The sequence below is a fragment of the Saccopteryx bilineata genome, chromosome 3 (genome assembly GCF_036850765.1).
Source record: "Saccopteryx bilineata isolate mSacBil1 chromosome 3, mSacBil1_pri_phased_curated, whole genome shotgun sequence".
In the NCBI taxonomy this organism is placed as follows: Eukaryota; Metazoa; Chordata; class Mammalia; order Chiroptera; family Emballonuridae; genus Saccopteryx; species Saccopteryx bilineata.
Window position 1 is genome coordinate 312449653 of NC_089492.1, and position 24276 is coordinate 312473928.

Consider the following 24276-nt stretch of genomic DNA (forward strand, 5'->3'; position numbering starts at 1 on the left):
TGGAAATAAACAGCTTGAGTCCTGAGCAGCATGCATGGGTCCTGTGCCAAGTGCTGCCCTAAGCCCTTTGCATTCCTGCTCTTACTGGTACATCATGACAGCCCCATTAAGTGAGCTCCATTATTTTCCTGTAGTGTAGTGGTTTCCATCCAAGGTTCTGCAGCCAGCATACTGGGGTGCAAACCTGGCCTCCATCACTTGACAATTGTGTGACCTTGGGCAAGCTACTTAACTGCTCTGTGTCTCAGAGAATCATTTTTGAAAACTGCATTTGACAAAAAACTACATCCCCTGTAATATGTTGAATTATTATTTCCAAACCTCCACTTCCTCCGTGTTATAGAACTAGACATCCATGACTTACCTGTGACTTTAGAGGCCCTCCTGAGTAAGTCAAATATATTTCACGACCCATTAAGTTTGGGCTTGGTCATGTGACTTCCTTTGACCAATGAGACGAGAAAGATGCTGTTGTACTTGTACACACACACACACACACATACACACACACACACACACACACACACACACACACGAGATAATCAAACTTGATGTGCCCCCCTGGGAGAAGGACATAATACCTATGAAATATTTTCAGCAAAATATTTGAACCTGGTCTTAGCTGGATAGCTAGGTTGGTTAGAATGTCATTTCAATACAAGAAAGTTGTGGATTTGGTCTCCGGTCAGGGTACATATGGGAATAGACCGATGTTTCTGCCTGTTTCTCTCTTTCCCTTCCTCTCTCTCTAAAAATAGTAAATAAATTAAAACAAAACAAAGTAATTAAACCTGAATCTGATTAAGCTTTCAGATGTTATGACTAATTTACAGAAAAGATAGTGAACAGGGAAATAGGTTAAAGAACAGCAGGAAAAAAACAACCAGGTATGGACTGTGGGAAAGGCTAGACCAGCGTTGCCAATAGAATATTCTATGAGGATTAAAAAGTTCTATGTCTCTTCTGTCCAAGACGGTGGCCACGGACCACATGTGGCTATGGAACACTTGAAATGTGCTGAGTGTGATTGAGGAGCTGAAAATTTTATTTCTAGTTTTTGGGATAGCTCACTATTTTTTTTTATTGAGATGAATTTCAGAACATAAAACTAACCAATTTAAAGTGTGTAATTCAGTGACATTTAGTACATTCATGATGTTGTGCAACCACACTTGTATCTAGTTTCAAAACCCTTTCATCACCCAGAAGAAACCCCCAGTTACTTCCCACCTCCCCCTCCTGCCCCTGGCAACCACCAGCCTACTTTTTGTCTCTATGGATTTACCTATCTTAGATATTTTATATAAATGAAATCATACAATATGTGGTCTTTTGTGTTTGGTTTCATACACTCAGCATATTTTCTAGGTTCACACAATCGCCCACCTTGTAGCAGTGATCAGTACTTCATTTCTTTCTATGGCCGAATAATATTCCATTGTATGGTCATACCACATTTTGTTATCCACTCATCAGTTGATAGACATTTGGGTTATTTCTATCTTTTGGTCACTGTGAATTGTGCTGCTATGAACATTTGTGTACAGTTACTTGTTGCAACACTGCTTTCAGTTCTTTTGGGTATATGTCTAAGAGTGGAATTGCTAAATCATATGGTAATTACTAACTTTTTGAGTAACTGCCAAACTATTTTCACAGCAGCTGCACCAGCTGTGAATGAGGGTTCCAATGTCTCTATATCCTCACTAACATGAAGGTTATGGATCCATAATGATGGGTGTGGAAGAAGGATCCTTTTATTCCTCTTCCCTAGAGTTAAGTATCCACATGACAACCTCATCTGCATCCCAAGTTCACAGGGCCAGGAGTTACCAACTTTTACCAAATTTCTCAGCCTTTTTTCTCCTCTTTGAGTTGATGATGAAAGGCTGCCCTCTGGCCCTGGCCTGTTGGCTCAGTGGATAGAGTGTCAGCCGGTGTATGGATGTCCAGGGTTTGATTCTTGGTTAGGGAACACAAAAGAAGCGACCATCTCCTTCTTTCCCCCTCTCTCTCCTCTTTCTCTCCCTCTTCCCCTCCTGCAGCCAGAGATGCAATCGGTTGGAGCCTTGGCCTTGGGCCTGAGAATAGCTCGGTTGTTTCGAGTATATCAACCCTAAGTGCTAAAAATAGTTCAGCTGGTCCAAGCATTGGTCCTTGATGGGGGTTGCTGGATAGATTCTGGTCTAGGCACATGCGGGAGCCTGTCTCACTATCTCCTCTCTTTTTACTAAAAAAAGAAAAAGAAAAAGAAAAAGAAAAAGAAAGGCTGCCTTCTTTTGTTCCTCTAGCTGGTTGAATGTGTGACATGGAAGGTTGGCAGTGTGTCCTAGGAATTGAGGGAGGGATTTTCCCATCACATTTAAGGCAAGTCAGTGGTTAAATATGCTCGTTTTGATGTTTGGAAGACCTAGGTCAAATACAGGCTCTGCTATTCACATGTTGTATGGCTGTGGAGAAGTTAGCGTATTCCTCCATGTGTAAGACACACCCTTTTTCAAAAATTTGGGGGCTTAAAAACTTGTTGCTTCTTATACAGTGGTTGTGGCATTTCAAATGCCATAGATGGAAATGAGAATAAGGCAATATATGAAGTCAGTGATTCGTCATCAGACATGGATGAGGACAAGCTAATGGATGGGAGTTTTGACAGTGATGAGGAGTTGTCTGAATTTTATAATGAATAAAACTTGAGTTCAATAATGTTATGTAATACATTGTTTTTTCAAATTTCAGGCCCCAAAATTAAGGTGCATCTTATACAGGGAAGTGTCTTATACATGGAGAAATATGGTACATAGTATCTCAATCGCTCAGTTTTCTTCATCTGTACAGTGGGTGACATGATAGTCCCTACACTACAGAGACTGTGGTATGGATTTAATTAGATCAAGCTTGTGAGTAGTTATCACAGTGCTGGGCATCTGGTGAGTTCAAAATATTGATTGCCGCCTGACCTGTGGTGGCGCAGTGGATAAAGCGTCGACCTGAAAATGCTGAGGTCGCCGGTTCGAAACCCTGGGCTTGCCTGGTCAAGGCACATATGGGAGTCGATGCTTCTAGCTCCTCCCCCTTCTCTCTCTGTCTCTCTCTCCTCTCTCTCCCTCTCTCTCTCCTCTCTAAAAATAAATAAATAAAAAATTAAAAAAATTGATTGCCACTCACTCATTCATTAATTTCTTATTTATTAATTTTTAATTATTAAAACTTTTTTTCAACTACAGTGGACATTCAAATTATATTAGTTTCAGGTGTACAATATAGTGGCTAGATACTTCTATATCTTACAAAATGATTCCCCCAATAAGTCCTGAACCCACCTGGAACTATACATAGTTATTACGATGTTATTGACTATATCCCCTATGTACTTTATGTCCCCGTGACTATTTTGTAACTACCGATGTGTATTTCTTCATTCCTTCACCTTTTTCACTAGTTTCCTAATACCACTCCCATCTGGCAACCATGAATCTATTTTCTGTATCTATGAATTTGTTTCTGTTTTGCTTGTTCACTTATTTTGTTTTTTAGATTTCACATATAAGTGAAATCATATGGTATTTGTCTTTCTCTGTCTGACTTATTTCACTTAGCTTAATACTCTCTAGGCCCATCTATGTTGTCACAAATTGCAAGATTTCATTTTTAAAATTTGAGTAATAGTCCATTGTACATATATACCACATCTTTTTTATTTGGTTGACTATCAATGGATACTTAATTGCTCTGTATCTTGGCAACTGAATATGAAATACCCTTTTTTGTCTCTTATTATAGCTTTTGTCATGCACTCATTAGTTCATTTATTCACTTGCTCATTTATTCATGCATTTATGGTGCATCTCTCCTCTGCTGATAGAACTTCAGCAGAACTGCCACTGCTAGTCAAATGGCTCCAGCCTAGAGGGTGGTCAGACAAGGCACCTCACTTCCCACGTGTCCACATGCATACATGTCCATGTGTATGTCAATGTCACACACATAGGTGTCATAAAACAGGCTGCTATTAACACACAAGTCAGTATCAACCCATGTGGATTCTGATAACACTGTACACACAGTACCGAGATCTATGTCTTAGCCTGCGGGGTGCAGCCTTGATATTAGCATGCTGTTGATGCTGGCACATGGATGCATGTTGGTGCACGCACTGATAGTGACACAGGTGCATACCTGGGTTCTGTAAATAAGGGCACCTATCATCAATAAAACATGTGAAAGCTCACAGTCATGTGTATGGTCACATGCATGTGATATGCTCATGTGTGTCATGGTTTCTGGTGAGAATGCTGAAGTATATGCTGGTGTTGGTGCAGATCACTGCCAGGGACAGTGGTTTGATGGGTGCTGTGGCTCAAGCCCTTTGCTCTAGAGTCCTGGTGCCCACTACTGGAGAATCTCTCACTCAACTCTGGGAGGCCAGGGGTTCCTTCTCAGAGCCCTGAGCCCCAGTTGGCTGCACATAGCTTAGTGAATAAGTTTTAGTGGGCGGGGCAAGTCCAGGAGGTGTGTGTAAATCTGTCTGGTTTTTGACAGTAGTGGCCAGGCCAGGGACCTGGGCTTCTTGTGATGCATTGCAGAGCCCTGACAGCCTAGCTGGTCTCTGCTTTTGCTTCTCCCATAATCCACAGTCACATGAATATTCTCATCCAGTCCTTACTTCAAAATGCCAACTCCAAAGAAAAGCAGACATTTGACTGAAGATTGTCTTATTCACCTTGAACCTAAACTTATCAAAAGCAAGCAGGAACATCTGACTCTGCTGTCTGTGAGCATCGACCCAACAGAACACCTCTTGTGTATCAGAAACTACAGACTCACCACCAGGCACCCACAATTCAAGATCCAAAAAACCGCAAAGCAGAGAACGGTGTCTAACTTGCTTGATGGCAAAACCAGCCCTCACACAGGCTATTATGGTAGTCTGTATTTATCCCACTTTGGTGTGAGTACTCATGTTTCACTGCAGAAATATTAATACGTGTGATTCCAGGCACCACCCTGACTCAACCTGGACTGTTATGTTATATATGACATACACACGGGCCACCTTTTTTTTTTTTTAATATATTTTTTTGCATTTTTCCGAAGCTGGAAACGGGGAGGCAGTCAGACAGACTCCGCATGCGCCCGACCGGGATCCACCCGGCATCTGGCATGCCCACCAGGGGGCAATGCTCTGCCCATCTGGGGCGTCGCTCTGTTGCATCCAGAGCCATCCTAGCGCCTGAGGCAGAGGTCACAGAGCCATCCTCAGCACCCAGGCCAACTTTGCTCCAATGGAGCCTTGGCTGTAGGAGGGGAAGAGAGAGACAGAGAGGAAGGAGAGGGGGAGGGGTGGAGAAGCAGACGGGTGCTTCTCCTGTGTGCCCTGGCCGGGAATCGAACCCGGGACTCCTGCATGCCAGGCCAACGCTCTACCACTGAGCCAACCGGCCAAGGCCCACACGGGCCACCTTTCTAAAATCCAACCCCCTCTTAGCTGCTTACCTACACATATATGGTAAAAAACTGTAGGCTATTTCTTTTGTTTCTTCTCTATATTACAGATAATATACTGCAATAATATTTTTTAGATTGAGATTATATTCAAGTCCATGCAAGTTATTTTGTGTATGTATTCCATTTCATAAAAATAAAAGGAATATTGTAAAACATTGTTTATTTTCCTATTTTTATTTTTTTGTATGGCAGAGACAGAGACAAAGTCAGATAGGGACAGACAGACAGGAAGGGAGATGAGAAGCATCAATTCTTCATTGCAGCTCCTTAATCTCCTTAGTTGTTCATTGATTGCTTTCTCATATGTGCCTTGACCAGGGTGGGGTGGGGTGGACTACAGCAGAGCGAGTGACCCTTTGCTCAAGCCAGCGACCTTGAGCTTCAAGTCAGTGACCTTTGGGCTGAACCAAGCACCATGGAGTCATGTCTATCATCCCATGCTCAAGCCAGTGACCCCGAGCTCAAGCTGGTGACCTTGGAGTTTCGAACTTGGGTCCTCTGTGTCCCAGTCCAATGCTCTTTCCGCTGTGCCACCACTTGGTAAGGCTAATTGTTTATTATTTATTTAAATTTTTTTAGAGAGAGACAGGAAGGGAAAGGTGGAGGAGAGAGATGAGAAGTCAAATTGTAGATGCGTCACTTTCTTTATTTCTTTTTAAATTGATTGCTTCTCATACGTGCCTTGACTAGGGGGCTCAAGCTGAGCTAGTGACCCCTCGTTAAAGCCAGTGACCTTGGGCTCAAACCAGTGACTATGGGATCATGTTACTGATCTGGCACTCAAGCTCGTAACTCTGAGCTCAAGCTGTGAACCCAGGCTCAAGCCAAAGTCTACACTCTAGTCAGTGACCTCGGGGTTTCCAACTGGGGTCGTCAGTGTCCCAGGTTGACGGTATATCCACTGCTTCACCACCGATCAGGCAAAACACTGATGTTTTAAAAGATTGAATAGAGCTAAGAACAGGAAATCTAAGGTAGTGTTTCCCAATAATGATTTGCTGACTCCTGAGTGTCCTGAAATGTTCTCATGAGCCCATGAGGTCAAAACTAGATAATAGTAAAAGGTTATTACCGTTACCGTTACTTTTATGTAAGTTAATTTTTCCAGCAGCCACATGATATGTAATGTCATTGTTCTGATACTAACATGTAATGAATTTATTATTGCTATTTAAAATAAATGAATAAATCTTAATTTTTTTTCTCAGTTTGAATTTTTTTTTCTTTTTTTTTAACAGAGACTGAGAGAGAGAGTAAAAGAGAGGGAGAGGCAGACAGGAACAGAGAGAGATGAGAAGCATCAATCATCAGTTTTCATTGCGACACTTTAGTTGTTCATTGATTGCTTTCTCATATGTGCCTTGACCGTGGGCCTTCAGCAGACTGAATAACCCCTTGCTCAAGCCAGCGACCTTGGGTCCAAGCTGGTGAGCTTTGCTCAAACCAGATGAGCCCTCGCTCAAGCTGGCAACCTTGGGGTCTCAAACCTGGGTCCTTTTGCATCCCAGTCCTATGCTCTATACACTGTGCCACCGCCTGGTTAGGCCTCAGTTTGAATTTATATAAGGTAAATGTTAATAGCTATCCAGTGGTGTGCTGGTTCCAGCGCCTACAGGCCACAGAAAGCCAAATTTTTCATTTTTAGACTGTGAGTAGTTTGTTAAATCTTTGGTAGCTTGACATGGGCCGTGGTGGGAGTATTTACACCACAGAAACACTATAGCACGAGGTTATTTTTCCTTCGGGAAGCTGAAGGAAATTTAATTTACAATTAAATCATATTGTATATAACTCACATAAACAAAAAACTCTTTGGGGATCCTCCATAATTTTTAAAAGCATAAACGAATTTTGATACCAAAACAAGTGAGAACCACTGGTCTATTTAAACTAAAACCAGTCATAACCTAACCTGAGCCTTAAGCACCCTCTGGTGGTAGCAGTTAGGATGGATGGATGCAATAATATACACACAAACACACAAGTGAAAATGTGTGTGTGTTTGCTTGTGAAGAAATAACAACATATAGATAAAGGCCATATTGGTTAGATATTTTTAGTGTCTTACTTTTACATCAAACATCTTCAATTCATTGAAAAATTATGTGCCAAGAACTGTTATTAGATTTCACATTGTATAATTTAATCCTCACACCTATCCTATGCGACTAATATTATTACCTCGCTTTTGTTTCCTAAATCATTTGAAAGTAAGTGGTCAACATAATGCCTCATCACCACAACTTTGAGTGTATTGGTGTGCACCTGCTGCAGACAAAGGCTCCTCCCCTACGCAACCAAATCCGTGATTGGAAATTAACATAATCCAACACCTCCATCTAATCCTCAGAGCTCATTCAGGTTTCACCAGTGGCTCCCAAAAGGACAAAATTCAGAACCACACATTACATTTCATTGTCATGTCTTACTTAGATTTTCAGGAGCTTCATACTTTTGAAGGTCATAGGCCAATTGTTTTATAGAACATAACCCAGTTTAGGCTTTTCTGATGTTTTCCATAACTAGCTTCAAGATTTGCATCTCTTGTAGAAATACTACAGAAGAGAGTATGTAAACCAAAATCAAAGAGTGATACTCATTACATTATCTTTCTTGGAAAAATACCACATAATAATTCCTTGTGTCTTACCAAATATTGTAAAATATGTCATTCCTGGATGGAAAAAACTTATTTAAAAAAATGAATATAGTGTCATTGCAATCAGTTGTTCATAAAGTTTGAAAATTAGATTGTGTATTTTCTAGAAAAAAATACCTTCAAAGACAGAAAATGTAGGATTAGGAAAATAGGCAAGAATTACTTGTGATGCTAACATTAAATTAAAGAACAGAGTACATCTATGGTAATTAAAACAGTGTGGTCATCAGACACATGCATGAATACAGATCAGGTGAGCTGATGCAAAATGAAAAGCTGGCCCATTTATATTTGTGCATGTTTTGTGTGGTGCAGATAAAATTTCAATCAATGAGAATCGATGGAATATTTTAAAATAGTATCTGACACATGGTTATTAATTTGAAGAAATATAGATGCCAACCTCATAACATTCATAAAACCATAAAATGATTTGGGAGTGAATGATAAGTATTTAAAAACCCAACAGAATTATTAGAAGAAAATATAGGTGAATAAGATTACATGGGGTGGTAAAAAATGCTTTATAACCAATGAATGCACGACTGAGTGGAACAACAAATAACTAAATCCCTTTCCTTTCCTGTCCCCCCTCTCTTTTCCTCTCTCTGTCTCTCTAAGAATTAATCAATCAATTAAAAAAATAATAATTAAACCCGGGTTGGATAATTGGGTTGGTTAGAGCATCGTCCCGAGCGAGAGTTTGCCGGTTCAAATCCCTGGTCAGGGCACATACAGGAGCAGCTCAATGTTCCTTTCTCTCTCTCTCTCTCTCTCTCTCTCTCTCTCAAAAAAAAAAGCTTTATAAAAGCATATGTGATAAAGGTTTATTAATTAATTCTATTCAAACTAAAATCTTTGTATTTTGTGTGTAGAACTGAGCAAATGATAATGTGAATTGACGTTTTGCAAAGTACCGCGGTTTTCTCTGTGGGCAAATAAAGTCAGATATATGGGTGGCTGAAAAAAAATGAAAAAAGATATGAGTGGTAGGAAAAAACTTGGGGGCAGTGGATGGGAACTTGGGCCCTGCTGGTTTCTAACAACCATCCCCCTCATGGAGGACCCAGGTTTCTTGGGGAAATCTCTGATTCCAGGTCTGATAAGTGGAAGGACCAAGGGAATCTGGCATTTGTGTTGATACAGAGAGTGAAGATGTTCTCAGAAAGAACTGAGACATTCTGAGGAGACACAAAAGTCAACACCAATAGGATCCTTGTACACCAACTTCGGAGAACTGAAGCACCAATGTACAGTGCTGCATCATAATGCATTGAATGAAAAGGATCTTCCCCCGGCATCAATTTTAATAATAAAAAGGGAGGAAGGGAAAAGGACATATTGGCTACGGGGAGGAATGCAAATCATACAAAAAACCCCCAAACAACAAGAAAATTATGATTATGTAATTTGATAAATATTGCTACAATGCAATCACATTATAACATACAAATGTATCAATGTAAGATGTGTGCTGCTTATAGTTACACATGCTATATATCAAATATATTTCATTAAAATCATAAAATCATCTTTGGCAATCATTACAATTGATTCAATAACTTCATTTTAGCTTCTGAAATTGAAAATTAATCCCTGTTTCTAATATAATTTTCTAAAACTAAACATTTATTCTTGCTTTACAGCGTTTAAAATTTAAATATACTATCAAGTCAAGCAGGCAATGTTGTAAAGGAGCCAAAAACACATAATAGAGAAAAGAAAGCCTCTTCAATAAATGGTGCTGGGAAAATGGAAAAGCCACATGCAAAAGAATGAAACTTGAGTACAGTTTGTCTCCATGGACAAAAATTAATTCAAAATAGATCAAAGATCTAAATATAAGATCTGAAACAACAAAATACATAGAAGGAAACAGAAGTACTAAACTCATGGACCTTGACTATAGAGAACAATTTATGAATTTGACCCCAAAGTAGAGGCAAAAAGAAATAAATGAAATTATATTAAACTAAAAAGCTTCTGAATATCAAAAAAACAAAACAAAACAAAGAAAAAAAACTCCAAACAAACAAAATAAACCTGTTAACAAAACAAACAGCCAACTAAATGGGAGGAGATAATGTTTGCAAACAACAGCTCTGATAAAGGGTTACTATCCAAAATATAAAGAATTTATAAAAGCTCAGCAACAAACAAGCAAACAATCCAGTTAAAAAATGGGGAGAGAACATAAACAGACGCTTCTCCCAAGAGGACATACAAATGGCCAATAGATACATGAAAAGATGCTCATCTTCAGTAGGTATTTGAGAAATGCAAGTCAAAACTACTGTACAATGAGATACCACCTCACACCGTTAGATTGGCTATTATCAACAAGACAGATAATAACAAGTGTTGGAGAGGCTGTGGAGAAAAAGAAACCCTCATTCACTTCTGGTGGGAATTCAAAGTAGCACAACCATTCTGGAAAAAAAATATGGTGGTTCATCAAAAAATTAAGGATAGAACTACCATATGATCCAACAATCCCTCAACTGGGTATCTATCCCCAAAACTTGAAAACTTTGGTACATAAAGACACATGCACCCCCATGTTCATTGCAGCATTATTCACAGTGGCCAAGACATGGAAACAACCAAAGTGACCCTTGATAGAGAATTGGATAAAGAAGATGTGGTACATATATACAATGAAATACTACTCAGCCATAAGAAATGATGACCTACTGACATTCATGACAATATGGATGGACCTTGAGAACATTATACTGAGTGAAATAAGTAAGTCAGAAAAAGCTAAGAACTATGATTTCACACATAGGTGGGATATAAAGTTGAAACTCATGGACGTAGTTAAAAACAAAAGTGTTTACCAGGAGAGAAGGTGAGGAGGGGGAGGAGATAAGAGTAAAGAGGGACAAATATACGGTGATGGAAAAGGATTTGACTTTGGGAGATGGGTATAAACGTAATCAACAGTTCAAATGCTATAGAAACCTTTACCTGAAACCTTTGTACTCTTACTGATCAATGTCACCCTGTTAAATTTAATTTTCTAAATAAAATTTTAAAAAAGGGGGAAAAAAAAAAAGAGGGCAATGTTTTTTTGGGTGGAATCAACCTGACAAAGCTGCAATAATCTGGAGGTAGGAGGTGTAAAACCCGCCCCTTCCCACCCACGACCCATCCGGTCTCCTCACAAGCCCGCCCACTGGTATTTAAACTCACTTCAGCCGGTCTGGGCTCACGTCCTCTCAGAGGACAGCAGCGTCTGGAGCACTTTGAGCCCCGCGGGTGCTTACAGCATCCTGCGACCTGGAAGCCCATTCTGAGGAGAGAGCACTTGGTAAGTGAATGTCTATCTGATTTGTTGATTTCTGCATTTGTCTGGAGGACACACTATCCACACCACACACTCACACACACACAACACACTCCCTCCATTGTAGTCAGAGGAGGGGGCAGGGTGTCCTGGGAGGAGCCGTTTTCTCAGCCCTGTCTACACCTGAGGACAGAGGGGTCAGGTCTGCTCCTCTGAAGGGCCCCTACCCTGACTCCCCACACTTCATGCCAACCTCACCTGGCTCCTCTCCAAAGAACACAGACCAAAGTGGCATCTCCTCACCAGGGGCCCCAGGCTATGTTTCATTCTTCTCACAGTGACAGCAGCTTCATCTCCATCATCACCTCCACCAGACAGCTTCACATCTCTCTCTCCACATCAGAACGGATTGTCACCTGAGTCAATTAGCTCTTCTCCAAGTTCTCCCTGGTATTCAGATTCACCCTATTCTAAAACAATATACCGTATGTTAGTACCATCATTACCTAGTCCTTCCCCCATTGTCCTCAGAGGGCCTCTCATGTCACTCAGCTACTCTTGCACCATCCCCAGATTTCTGCAGGTCTCAATACATCACCCACAGGAAATAAATCCTCATGAGCTCACAGACCTCAGGGATTTACTCTCTTGTTCACCGAAGTGACTCCCAGACATCCCTTAGTGTTTCCAGTATTTCATTTTACACTAGGACACACCGAAGGCCTCACAGCCAGTCTTCATTATGGTCCTTTTACCCAAACATACATGAGCCAAGGAAGGGACCAACATGAACCAGTGTCTGCTTTATTTCTGCATGTCTCTGACCACACACCCACCTGCAGAAGAGACACTCCTGGGTACCGCCCTCACACACACCATTGCCCTCTCACCTGCTATTGTCACACACTTTCTCACAGAAGACAAACGTCTGATGGCCGACTTCACCACACTGGCTATCGTCACCCCTCAGCTGTGCAGCATGATCCTCCTGCCTGCCAATGACTCCACTGGTAAGACCCCCCAGCTTACTTTCATCCTTGTGGGCAACACTGAAGATGACAGTGCCCACGTGTGTCTCCAGTGTACCTGCATCATGGCTGGAGGGACCTCTAGGTTATAAATGACCTTCTGGGAGAAAACAAGGTGACTGCTTACATCACCCTGTACCTCCTGCGCACGACCTCTTGGCCTCCCAGCATCTCTCCATTTTAAACTATCTTCCCCTCCTCATTGGTTTTCTACTGGCTGAGCGCTGGCCCTTCTGAGCTCTGCCCTCCCCCTGCCGTGTCCTCTCTCCCATGTCATCCATCACTGCCTCTGACCTCTGCCTGAGCCCAGGCTTTCCTCTCTACTCCAGGGAGGGGGCTGAAGACCTGAGTCCTCCATGCACCCCTTTCTCTGTCCTCCCTGTTCTCCCACTTTCCCTGTGTGTCAGCCTCTCCTCTTCCAGCTTCCTTTCTCTTCCCACCCTCTCACTGAACACATGCTCTCTGTTCATCCCCTTTCTTAGTTTCATATCCTTTTCATCTCTTTTCTCACTCTACTGTCTCTCTCTCAATATCTTTCTTCTTTCTTCCCACCCTCCCCTTCTTCAACATTCCAAGGCTCCTTTTTTCTTTCCTGTTCTTGCTCCCTCCATCTTTATCCCGTTTCCCTATTTATCACACACACACTCCATGCCCCACGTCTTAGTCCCTCCCAATTCTGTGGTCCCATTGTCTGAGTCCCAGCCCTGTTCACTCAATTAGACCCATTATCTTATCCCTCCCTCCACCCCATGATCCTGATCCTTCCCCTGCGCATATATGGCTTTATGCCCTTTAATTTTCTAATACATATTCACCCAGGAATTACGGTAGAATCAATTCTATTTTTCTGGTAGTTATTGTTATTTTAGTGTTTAGAAACATTTGCTTGATCAAAAGTATTAGGGTCATTGTACATTCAGCATGTTGTGTGAGCACGTTGAGCCCCAGTTGTAAAGCCAGTTTTGAGATCCTCTTCATCCTCAGGACAGCCGGACAGAGGGGACAGGGGCATTCCCAGCCTGGCGACTGTGGGCCTGGTTGCAGTCCGTGTCTGGGAACCCAAGGCGAGAGGGGACTCGGTAAATGCTGAAGGTCCTGTGCTTGAGCTCCCACCTCTGTCAGAGGCGGTGTTTAGCTCCGGGCACTCAGAGCTGAGTCACATGAGGATTCAGGTGATATGGGTACAGGGTCACCTCAGCAAATGTCCCTCATCCTGACAGGTGTTCAGACAGACTCTCCCGTTGGTCTCCACCAGACAATAACAAGGTTGAACATTTTATTTAACTTGGCTTTTCTCAGGGTTCTGCCGTCCTTTCCAGATTAGTTTCATAGTAAATCAAGAAGAACTAGGGAGTTTAAAAAGGGCATGGTTACTGTTTCTGACAGGATGCCTGCGGCCTGTGTGCGCATGCGCCCGTGTTTGAGCAGGAAGCTAGTGGTCAGACGCTGGGGATGAATTAATTACAGGTGCAGGTGTGGGGCAGCCCCAGGTTAGCAGAGGTCCTGCGTGTCTTCCGGATGCTTGTCACAGATGAAGTCATCCTCACAGCTCCGTAGTGTTTGTGTGCGTGTGTGTATGTGGGGGGGTGGGGGGGGTGGGGGGAAGGACACGCATAATGGGCCCTTGGTCCAGGACTCCAGATCCTTTCAGGACAAAGTGCTGCTGCAGGTGGTTGGCCTGAGATGGTCGGGACGTGCCCGCAGCCACAGGGCGCATGTGTGCACTTTTTCAGCCTTCGCCTGGATGACACTTATCTGGTTTGGGAGCAAGTTGGGGAGGAGACGCTCCTCGGCGGCGCGCATGCACGGGGTTGCTGGAAGTGATCGGCAGGTGGCGCTCAGGCTTCCTCTCCAGGCAAGTCTCAAGTCCCCGCGACTCATCCACCCAGGGAAGACTCCCGGGCCCTGAGGGCCTCTGTCCAGGGTGCTGGACCTCTCTCGTCCCGCCCACGTCCCAACCTTCCACCCTGGCTGGGCTGTTCCGGACCCTCCAGGCTCTGGGGCGTGTTTACTATATTCTAGCCCCTTAGCTCTGCCAGAACGCCTGAGTGTCCTCCCCCAGCCTGAGTCCTTCTTTGGGAAGTTTGGTCTCTGATTTTACAGAGCCTGTCGTCTGTGACAGTGGGGTTTTCTCTGTATATTGTAGTTGGGAGTGTCCAGGACCTCAGGAAGACATTCCACTGCGTTTGAAGCGAAAGTGGACAGTGGAAATTGAGACAGGATAGTAAGAAGCTAGGAAAATTCCTTGGCAAATAGAATGAGGAAACTGAAACAGGTAACTGAATAACTGGAGAGCAATTTATAGCCAGATGCAGTGTCACTTTCTTAGAACTAACATATAGGCCTCAAATGTGTTTTGGCTCTAGGCCAAGGTGGGCAAATAAACCAGGTAGCTGATTGCACCTTGCCCTGGGGCTGGCGCGACAATAGATACCATGACACTAGGTTGGGGGTGGGGGAGATAAATATCTGGAAAAGCTGATGAATATCCTATAAACCCTCCCCTAAACTTCCAGTCTTAAAAAGTTCTCAAAACCAAGGACCCAGCTTGCTCTTCAGCCTAGGAGCTCGCTTGGGCCTTTTCCTTTCCTCTTTCCCTCTCCCCCACTTCCACTCCCCCCCCCCACCGCGAGTCTCCTAAACTCTAGGGGTCCTCAGGAGACTTGCAACTAAAGGAGCAGTGGGCAGTGGCAGCTCGTCCTGGGCTCACCCTCTCAACCTGTCGCCAAGGCCTCCCTTTCTCTACTCGTTTCTTTTCCATAAAGTGTTTAGGGGGCCAAGTCAGCCCCACCTGGGCTCTCACATGTTACTTTTTTCTATTCTAGGCTCTTCTTTGTTTCACTGTCCTCAGCTTCAACAAACTTATTCTCAAGGTCACCTGGACTAGTTTTGTAAAATTTTACCTGCATGAAATAAAGAAAGAACCCATGCATTGCCAGCTGGCCCTAGGCAGACGCCAAGGGCCAAGTCCCCTGTCCTGTAATAGAAATATCCTAAATTAGGTGACATGAAAGGGGGAGACAGGGGTGTGGTGGGACTGGGTGGAGACAGGGACTTGCTGATGCTGAGGGTGGGCATGGCCCACACCTTTGATTGAGGAAGATTTGAGTAGTCTTTAGGGGTCATCAGACTGAGATTTTGGTTTTTGATTTTTAAAACAGATTATGTGCCTGACCTGTGGTGGCACAGTGGATAAAGAGTCGACCTGGAACTCTGAGATCACTGGTTCGAAACCCCGGGCTTGCCTGGTCAAGGCACATATGGGAGTTGATGCTTCCAGCTCCTCCCCCTTCTCTCTCTCTCTCTCCCTACCTCCTGCCCCTCTCTAAAATGAATAAATAAAAAAATCTGTAGCAGAAGCAAATCTGTTAAAAAAAACCAGATTATGTGTTCACTTCTAAGAGTGAGCACAGGGAATACTTAGAACTATGGACCTCAAAGATGTCAGATTACTTTTCAGTTGGGAAAACATTGACTTTTGACCCCAATTTACTTCCTTCATGAGCATATTTTTGCACACTGGAAATTTTCTCTGTGAAAATATTTCAAAAATATTTTTACTGGCAGGTTGGCTCAGCGGTAGAGCGTCGGCCTGGCGTGCGGGGGACCCAGGTTCGATTCCCGGACAGGGCACACAGGAGAAGCGCCCATTTGCTTCTCCACCCCCCCTCCTTCCTCTCTGTCTCTCTTCCCCTCCCGCAGCCAAGGCTCCATTGGAGCAAAGATGGCACGGGCGCTGGGGATGGCTCCTTGGCCTCTGCCCCAGGCGCTAGAGTGGCTCTGGTCGCAGCACAGCGACGCCCTGGAGGGGCAGAGCATCACCCCCTGGTGGGCAGAGCGTCGCCCCTGGTGGGCATGCCGGGTGGATCCCAGTCGGGCGCATGTGGGAGTCTGTCTGACTGTCTCTCCCCGTTTCCAGCTTCAGAAAAATACAAAAAAAAATAATAATAAAAAAATATTTTTAGATCTTCTCACAACATATTTGCAAAAGCATTTAACCATAGAAATTTAACTCTGCGTGGTGACTGGATACTTGGTGAGCAAAGTAACTTACTCTCTAGAGGTTTTCTCCAACTGTCTTTCAGTTTTTCTTTTTGTTCATCATGGATGGGAAACAAATATTTGGTTTTAGGATCTGTATGTTTTTCTTTTGTGATCATTAGTAATTAATGTAGCTATTAGACATAAAGAGTTGTTTTTAACCTTTGAATGTCTCCATATAATAATATCTGATGATTTCCATTACTTTATTTGGGATTTATATTGACTTTGTATATATGAAGGGCGCGTTGTGAATAGTATAAGCAGCCCGGGAATAAATCAAATGTAAAGCAAAGTTCCTCCCTATCCTTAGCCCTTGTCTTCCTCCCCTCAAAAAACACAATATGGACAGTGCCTAGAGTGATCTTCCAGAAGGTTCTGTGCCTAGAAGGGCATATCTGCAGTGACTTAATGGCAGGTAACAGGTAACAGGGGAGCAGGAACCCTGTCCCTGCTATTAATTGTGTGACCTGTGTAAGCGACGACTGCCTCTGTGCCTCCATTTCCTGAACTGGAAAAGAGGATGGAAACCAGGTAAAAGGAATCCATAGTTATAAAGAATTTCAGTTGTGCCTGGAGTAAACATCGTGTAGTGCTTATTGAAGCATAAACGGTTTTTATTTGTTGTAAACTTACACATATATATCTTTCACTCTTTTGCCTTTTAAATGCAATTTGTAAATATTTTTTCTGAGGACCTATGCATTCATGTCAGACTTCGTAATGGCTGAGTATTATGGCTGTGTCTGACTATTCCAAGGTTGACTTAACCATACCTAACTTGTTTCTATATTTTAAAGACATTTTAATGACATGGAAAATACTCACACCAGCATGCAAAGGGGGAACAACCATCAGTTCATATTGTATGAACCAATAATACAAGTGTTCAGCAATGTACGTGTGCTCACATGGATTCAGTTTTTTCTTTGAGGGCCAGGGAAAAGTAGGCTTGTCTGACTCCAAGATACTGGGATGACAATGCCCTTGATTTACTGTGTCTAAGGTTGGGTTTCTCTCCCTACCTCCCACCCCACCCCCAATTGCTTCACTTGTAGTAATTTTTTGAGCTAAAATTTAGTTCTCGAGGCTGTCATGCTCTAAGGGAGCTATCCTCAGTGCCCGGGGCCAATGCTCGAATCCATCAAGCCACTGGCTGCAGAAGGAGGAAGAGGAAGAAAAGGGGGAGAGGAGAGGAAATGCAGATGGTTGCTTTTTCTATGTGCCCTGACCAGGATTCAAACCCAGGATATCCATTTGCTGGCTGACACTCTATCCACTGAGCAACTGGCCAGCGCCAACTTTTTTTTATTCTTTTTCATGCTTGTGTTAACTATTCTGGGTCTGCTACTTTCCTCATTAATTAGTATCAGGTTGCCAGTTTCTGTACAATGGATAGCTAGTTTTTGATAGGGATTATGTTCAATCTGCCAATCAATTTGGACTCATTTCCTTTTTAACCATATTAACTCATCTAATCAATGTATGATTAGATGTATATGAAAAAAGTTTTATTTCACAAAATATGTCACATGATATTATTTAAGTAGTCTTTTGTGTTGTAAGAATAAAATAAACTACCTTTTCTTCTATTTTTCAGTTATAGTCAAGAAAGTATTGATATGTAAATTAAATTAGGGACATAAATTAACTTGTCCAAGATGGTTGCATTGTCTGTTCTTGTATCTTCAGTATACTCTATGCTCTCTAAGGTCAGGAGGTCCTTGTGATGACCCCTCCCCCAATGATAATCCTGGAATCCAGCTGTGAGGCCGAGTTCTAAGTCCGTGGCTGTTCTGTGGCTCCTCTTCCTTGTCCAGGTAACACTACTCCACTCTCCAGGCTTCCCTGCAGGCTTGGGAGGACTCGGGGGGGGGGGGGGAAGTGTTCAAGGTCATCGTCTGTGCTCTTTTGCATCACTGTCACCTCCCTTATTCCCTCTAGGAAGAGGGAATTGAGATTTCTCTTTGTGCATACAGACCTGCCGTTGGCTCAGGTTATGGTGAATCTGTGCATAATGTGGTCACTTCCAAGACACATGTCCAAAGATGGGACACCCAGTCACTCTAGTGGCCCCACTGGGGCATCCTCCACTACCTTTAGTATCTTATTGTGGTTTCCTATTCCCATAGGAAGGTGGGATGACTCATATTCTTGGCTCGCTTATAGTTTGCTTTGGGTGTAGAAGACAGGCTGTAAGCTGGCAAAGTCCTTATAGCCTAAGGCTTAGTTTTAAGCCTAAGCCTTTGCCACCCTTTTAATACTAATATCTTTTCAACATCCTTCTAATACTAAGATCTTCTCAAAACTAAGCTTTTCCCCACACCTTTGACTGTTGCATGATGTGAGGTGGTGCACTCTTATGAGGAATCCCATTTGTGCCTCAGATAAGTGACTTCGTATCAGAGACTTCCTTATATTTATATTGGCCTAAAGGCTTTGATTTCTACACTATAAAATAAAGCAGACTGGGGGTTCTCTTTCCTCATTCCTGCCATCAGCATTACAGAGGAGTAGCAGCCAAGATGGCAGAGTGCTGACAGAGAAGGAGATGGGGAACAGGCTGGTGGGGCCTTTGATTCTAGGAAAGCTTGGATGAGTCAGTGGCTTTGGGAGCCTGATTGGGAAGGGAAGTGTTTTCCTGCTGTGTATTTACTTGCTTATTGGGTATGAGCTAGGATTAAAGGTAATGGCCCACCAGTTCTTGGCTCTGTTGTTTCATTACCATCTGTCTGAATTAAATGCAAACCTGCATGGGCCAGATGGCTGTGATAGTGGCTGCAGCTACTAGCCTTACAGAGAGTGTGCAATTTACTAAAATAGAAAATGATAAATCTTCCTCGTTTGACAGTGTCATACTCAGGCATCTCTGGCGTCTCAGCATGGAGCATGTGCAGCCCTGCCAGAGAATTTATCAGCCCCTCCTCTCCTGTACCTTTAAAACCTCTTTTACTTATATTGGGTTGAGTGTGTCCATTTGCTGCTGCTGAGCATGTTAAGCTGGAAAGGATCTCCTGGGCTCATCTAGGCGGTGATCCCTTAAATCACTGTAACTGGAACCAGACCCAAAACCTTGAAGAATACAGGTGGAGCACAGAGCAACCTCCCAATCCAGTCAGCAAGCACAGGACAGGGCCTGTGGCACTGGGGACGCCCCATGTTGCATGCCTGACATTCTTGGAGCACAGATGAAATTCTTCACATTCTTGCCTGTCCCCAGGAAGGAGTTTCTGACACTAGATGGAAATAACTCCCCAAAGTTGCCAGGAGGGAGATTCTGCCTATTTAGCTGCTGGGCCACAGAAGAAGCCAGTGACAAGAGGAAACTCCAGTTTCCTTCTCTGTCTCACATTCGAGACGCCCAGATCTGTCGGCACCACCTGGGAATTGGGGAGCGGCTCACCTGGGGTGTGTCCCGCAGTGCCTGACACCACGGGCCTGCTCACTTTCTAGGAGGGGTCAGTCCTGGGCCTGATGGAGGCCCCTGGCTGCATGCTGGCTGTCTTCGTCCAGTCCAGACTGTCTGTGTAACCTGCAGAGGGGTCTTATATAGAGGAGACTGGGCAGAGAGAATAAAACCAAAGCAGTTTCAATATTTCTTATTTCCCATGAGAACCCAAGTGTCTTCTGGTGTTTGGAAGGTACAGTGTTTCCAACAACTGGGCACGTGGCTGTGGTTATAGCAGTGCTGGTCCCTGACACCACGGAGCTGTAAGCCCAGTAGGGGTGGCAGACTGGCTCAGACAGTGACCACTGAGACTGGGCAGTGCAGAGGGAGCTGGGATAGGATTTCTGTTGTTGGTGGTGGTTGTTTTGGGTGCCTGGTGACTCTGACTGGACATTCGATAATCCTATGAGGCAGGAATTAATGTGGATATCAGGAGGAATGTCACACAGCACTAATTTATATAAAATACAGCTTATTATGCACAGAGGATTAAATATGATATTAGGATTCCCCAAGGAGACATTCCCCATGTCTTTTATTTTGCCTGGGAGTTAGGGGCAGGTCTTGTTTTTCATCGTTTGAAGTTCCCTTAGGGGAGAGGGGAGGGCATCCTAGAAATTATGTGTTAGCACAGATGTGGGTGTCTATGGCGAAATGTCACAGACATCATGGCAAAGTATCTATGGAGAAAACACCAAGAACATGTTTTTGACACGTGGTGAGAGACAGATATAGGATTCAAATCTGAGCTGTGTTACCCCAAAGCCTCAAGCTTTGGGTCACAGGTTTTCAGGACCAATCACTGTCCTCCAACCATCACAGTCTCCCCACCCCCTGCCCTGTCCTGAGATCCCTCTACTTTGCCACCCCAGAGTCTGACTCAGCTGATCTGGGAGACCAGGCTTCAGGCCCAAGAGGATGGTCTGGGTTCCATCTAAGCAACTCCAGCTCCATCTGTGGTTCTGGGAACATGCTGCTCTTTCTCACCCTGGCACGTCCTCATCCTCACCCTCTTTCCAGCAGAGACTGCCAGACTGGGTGCCAAGCCTGCCCTCAGCCTCCCCAGAGGAGCTGGCTCACTTTTGAAAGCCCAATGTTTCCAGCATCTTCATTTACTTTCTTTTTTTGGCCAGTGAGCCACCTGAAAACATGACTCAGCGAAGATTTAAAAGTCATTTGCATACTGAGACTTGCTTTCTTGCTAATCTTGGAAGACAGAGCTGCACAGAGTAGGCCTGTGCTAGCCTGCTGGGTGATGAGAGTTTGGTGGCCAAGTCATCTTTGTGTTTCCATCCAACAGTCAGCCAATCTTGTTCCCTTTCTATTCTGCAAACTGACAGCTAATGTGGGCGGCCGTGGAGGGGAAAGGAGAGTGTCTGGGGTCCCAGTGAAGGGGCGGTGTGTTGGGGAAGAGAGACCTGTGGGGAAGCAGACATACGGGAGCCATGGTGGGTGATGGTGTCTGTGGGTCTGTGAAGAGGGGCAGGTGTCTGAGGGGCAGCAGGATGGGGGCAGGAATGTGGGGGGTTGGCAGGGAGCAAGTGAGGGTCTTGGGAGGCATCGGGTTTATGCACATTCACCAGGTGGGCCCACTGGGTGACTGGGTGTTTGTCCTTGGGCACATGTCTTAAAAGTGGCCACATTCCCTGGCCGGTTGGCTCAGCGGTAGAGCGTCGGCCTAGCGTGCGGAGGACCCGGGTTCGATTCCCGGCCAGGGCACACAGGAGAGGCGCCCATTTGCCTCTCCACCCCTCCGCCACGCTTTCCTCTCTGTCTCTCTCTTCCCCTCCCGCAGCCAAGGCTCCATTGGAGCAAAGATGGCCCGGGCGCTGGGGATGGCTCTGTGGCCTCTGCCTCAGGCGCTAGAGTGGCTCTGGTCGCAACATGGCGACGCCCAGGATGGGCAGAGCATCGCCCCCTGGTGGGCAGAGCTTCGCCCCTGGTGGGCGTGCCAGGTAGATCCCGGTCGGGCGCATGCGGGAGTCTGTCTGACTGTCTCTCCCTGTTTCCAGCTTCAGAAAAATGAAAAAAAAAAAAAAAGAAAAAAAAAAAGTGGCCACATTATGCCCAGATTCTGATGGTCACTGTAACCTGAAATCAGCCCTGTGTCTGTACAGAGAGAGATTCAAACTCCCTTCCCTAGAGGAATCTAATACAACTGGGAGGTGACATTGATACAGAAGACAGGTAGATGATGACTTTGCCTCTCAAGCCTATAGATGAGCTTGGGAAGCGGACAAGGAAGAGGAGCCACAAATAGAGATAATATAGAATTCATGCAAATGGAAAACTTTCACTTCAAAACATGCCATCAAGTAATTGAAAAGACTACTTCCAGTATGAAAGAAAATATTTGCAGATCATATGCTTGATAAGGGAATTGTATCCAGAATATAATAGAAACCCTTATTAGTCAGCAACAGAAAGCCAAACAACCTATTAGAAAGTAGTGAAAGGATTTAAAGACATTTCTCCAAAGATGATACACAGATAGTCACCAAACCCATGAAAAGACTATCTACACATTTCATCATTAGGGAAATGCGAATCAAAACCACAAAACTACTTCACACCCACTTGTACATGTATATTCAGAGCATAGTTATTCACAGTAGCCTAAAACAGGAAAGGACCCAAATGCCTATGAGCTGATGAATGGTGTTGTGTGGGTCTCCACCTATTGATAGTGATGTTGTGGTAGAAATGCCTGGGGCACTTCTTTGGGCCACTTTTACTTGTGGTGAGCCTCCAGAGACATTTCCTTGTTTCCTCGATTGCAGTCATGTTGTGGGTGGATCAGCCCTCCTAGTTCTTTTATGATTGCAGGATTCACCAGTAGGCTCAGTGGATGGAGCGTTGCCCTGGGTGTGGATGTCTCTGGTTCGATCCCCGGTCAGGGCACACATGAGAAGCCACCATCAGCTTCTCCCTCCCTCCCTCTCCACCTTCTTTCTCTCTTCCCCTCTCACAGTCAGTGGATAGATTAGTTCAAGCATAGGCTTCTGGACAGGAGTTGTCAGGTGGATCACTGTCAGGGCGCATTCTGGAGTCTGTCACACTATCACCCTTCCTGTCACTTAAGAAAAAAAAAAGATTTATTACTCTCTGATCATAGAGGATACAACACATGCCAGAGGGCCACAGAGCAAGGTGAGGGAGGAGGAGGAGGCTTGAACCTGCTGTTCTGCCTTTATTAGCATCCAGTGGTAGGGTGTCTAGGGTTTGGAGTGTTCACTCTTTATAGTTGAATTTAAGGCATAAGAGCAGGAATAAAACACAAGAATTGAGAGGCATGGCTACTCAAGCTGTCTGTTGTTTAGGTTACCCAGGGCTTTAAATGGGAAACCTCATGGTGCAAGCTGCCCAGTCCTTATCTACTTGTTTTGAAAGTAGCTGTGTTATTCATCAGGCAATTTGTTTTTGGAGATGAATGTCTTTGATTTGGATGACTCACTTTAATGTCAGGCACTTACACCACAATGAACAAACAAAATGCGGCGTGTCTTCAGTGGAATATCACTGTCATTAAGCAGCAGGTGGACACTGACACATTACAATACAGATGAACCTTGAAAACCTTCCACAGAATAAAAGACACAAATGACCACAGAGTGTATGATTCCATTTATATGAGATGTCCAGAGTAAGCCAGTCCTCTCGTACAGAAAGCAGATCAGTGGATGTGATTAGAGTGACTGCTAATAGGCATGGGGTTTCTTGTTGGGCTGATAGAAACGTTTTGAAATTAGTGGTGATGTTTGCACAAATTTATAAATATATATATTTAAATGCATTGATCAAAAATGATTTAATTAACATTTCTATGTTATGTAAATTTTACTTAGAAATCTTAGTAATAAGAAATTAAAACTAATCTCCGATAATATAAAACTATCCACAGATTGATTAGCTGCATGGCTGTCATCTGAGTGACATGGAGACAGGCTGTGTCTATGTTTCGCTGGCCCTAAAGAAAAACCGGGTCAGTGGGAGCACATGTGAAGGTACTTTTCAAACCTCGGCTAGTGCTGTACGCAGTCATGTACCTTAAGTTTTTTCCCCTTTAACAGTATGTCATAAATATTTTCTGTGTCTTTGGAAGGTCTTTGAAATATATATATATATATATATATTATTTTATTATTATTATTTTTTACATAGAGAATCAGAGAGAGAGAGATAGACAGGGACAGACAGACAGAAATGGAGAGATGAGAAGCATCAATCATCAGTTTTTTGTTGTGCATTGCGACACCTTAGTTGTTCATTGATTGCTTTCTCATATGTGCCTTGACTGTGGGCCTTC